Source organism: Dermacentor andersoni, chromosome 3 (assembly GCF_023375885.2).
Source record: "Dermacentor andersoni chromosome 3, qqDerAnde1_hic_scaffold, whole genome shotgun sequence".
In the NCBI taxonomy this organism is placed as follows: domain Eukaryota; kingdom Metazoa; phylum Arthropoda; class Arachnida; order Ixodida; family Ixodidae; genus Dermacentor; species Dermacentor andersoni.
This window is the reverse complement of record NC_092816.1, coordinates 130,657,602-130,660,428: the sequence shown is the minus strand read 5'-3', so window position 1 is coordinate 130,660,428 and position 2,827 is coordinate 130,657,602.

Sequence of the window (2,827 nt, the reverse complement as noted above, 5' to 3'; positions counted from 1 at the left end):
GGACAAAAATTGACGGGAACAGAAAAGTCTCATATCGGTAAAAGGCATGAAAACTAACTACACCATCAACGAGTAGTTAAACTTCCTTGGATCTTTGCGCATGTATACAAGATTAGCCGTCGGAGTGTTAGTTATAGCACCGTTTACAGCCGAAGCGACGAATGTGCAACATACTTTTAACCACAGACGTCACATATTACGCGAACTAAAAGGACTTGCTGAAGTCGTTCTTAGTGCATACTTGACAGAGTGAGCGCAAGAAAAGCAGTAAACTGGAAAGAAATGAACATGGACGCATGCTAGTATGAGCCGTGTATTCCACAACGTTGTCATGAAATGCATGACGGCATGAAATATATACTTGAGGTACAGGGACTTCTATCAGGATTTGGCGCATATTAACTTGCCATCCTAGATTCACTGCAGTTTTTAGATATTCGTCGTAGTTTTTGTAAGGGACATGTGTGCTGCTCATATGTTACATAGATGTACGGCAGCAATGAGGATTCTGCCTTCGGACTAGCTTTATTTTAAGACGGTAAAAATAACTACCACGCTTTTTCGCACCAAGTTCGTGTTGAAGAAATCGTGCCCCCGGAGCAGTATTTTTAGCGTCAAAATTGGTGGCGATTACATTTCCCCTAATTTTTAACCGGAGTGATATTGGGCGGTTGCTGAAACCCAATTTGGTAGTGCATTTCAGGGCCAGATTTCGGTTGGGTGAATATGACCGCTTACATTTTATTCACTTCGTTGGTTTAAACATTCCTCGCAGTGTCTGAATCGAACGTTGCCATTTTTCGTACAGGCAATTCCCACGTCTGCAAACAGTCTTTTTGGAGATGCTGAATAATATCTTCCACAAGCGAAATGAAAGGACGTCTGTTCGAAGCAGACAGCAAACGGCGTATGTCGTCCTCCCAGTTGCTTCCCGGATAATGTAAATTTTTGGTCCAGTTGGTGTTGTTTATTATAGTATTATTGTGCCCAAAGATGGACGAATGATGTAAAAGGGAAAGCACAGAAACTCGCGTCTGTACTTTCACGTACTTCGAAAATTGTCTCCCAAATACCACGGCAATTTCCAAAGTTGCTTTGGGTACACAAAGAGGTGTCCTTACGTGTAAAATGTGACACACAAAATCAAATTTCACAGGTTTTTTTTTTTACCAGTTATCATTTATAACTAAGTCCACCCACGAGGCGTGGTTCAGACCACGGCTTGCACCTAGGCGGGAAACAGACTGCTCGTGGGCCCGACCCTAGCCGGGTGATCACGGCGAAAACCATTACTTCACTGAGGGCAGAGCACAAAGTGGGATGGGGACTCGTCCTCCTCTATGGCGCCCTGCAGAGGGCGCCACGTGGGGCACTTGTTGTGCGCCGCGCCCACTACGCAAGCGGCCAGGCACTGCATGCTTTGCTCGGAGCCCGCTTCGGTCGCGGTAGTTGCAGCGTCGGCATAAGGCTCGCGCATCACGGATTGCGGCACCGGCACGATCTTGCATGCCTCCAGCTCCATACCAGGAATGCCACGGTGACGAAACGCGACGGTGGCGTGGTCGAAGCCACTGGCGACGTTGTGACCATAGCCGTACCTGAGTGGTTCGCCTTCCTGGCCTGAAAGGCTTCCGTTTTGGCAGGAGCCTCCTTCGCCCCCTGGGTTACGGGATAAAGAAAATTGTCCCTGGTGAGACACGTTATGCACTACTTTTGAAATAAAATATCAATTGCTTTTTTTTCTTTTTATATTCTAGGAGAATCATTGGATTGTATGTCACTTGCAGCTATTAGGTGCAGCTGCCGCAAGTGATGTTTGTTCCATCCTTTAACACGAGCTTTGTCTTCCTGTGTTTGCTTTGGTTCCTTTGTCGAGGCAGAGCGAGCACGATGATTGCGCTGATACACAACCAGTTTGCGCGCTTGCTCCTTCCACATGAACAATTAAGTCTTGAGGTCGGGATTGAGGAGGAGGAATAAACATTTATTGACAAAAGAGAGAAGGGAAGGGGGTGGTGCAGGGTGGGTCCCCATTCCAAGGCTCCAGTGGCCATTCTAACCCGCCCAGCCTGATTCAGGAGGTCCGTCCGGGTCTCGGGGTCAGCAAGAGCGAGTATGGCCTCCCAGGGCTCCCTTAGCAAGGTGAGCACCAAATGTGAATGCTATGAGGTCTCTTGGCGCACTCCCATGTTACGTGAGGCAATGAAGGCCAGAACACGCACCACGGGCAAGAGTATTTCTGCAAGGCTGTGTTTAGTTCATGGTATCGACCTAAATATGCGTAGGTATGCGTCTGACTTGTTCTGTATCTCTGCGCCTCCTCCACATTAAGTAGTCTGTGTGGTAGGACGTAATGTTGTCGGTTCATGGTTGGTGCTATAGTATATTGCGGATCAGCAGGGGATGGTCTCTTTGATCGTTGTATCTCCAGCTCGGTTAATAAAGCCTCGCACTATAGTGTGTGCCTGTTCGTTTCCCGAGACCTTCTTGTGGCCAGGACACAATAAAGTTGCATGATTTTTCAATGTGTCGCCTATGATTTTAAGGGCGACTTGTATGCTGGCATGTAGATACATTCGGCATGCCACTTGTGAGTCGGACATTATTAAAACTCAGCTATTTTTCTGGGCTGTCGGGACTGAGAACTGTGAAAACGCTGCTCTGGATACTGTGTGGCGAGCACAAGCTCAGGGCTTTGCCACTGGCGTTCTGGACCGAGGACAGCGCCTGGAAGACGCGGATGACACTGCCTGAAAAAAATTTATTTTGAAAGAAATAAACTATTTTTTTCTATTTCTCTCTCTTTCGAGTTCTCCCGGTTCTGAAT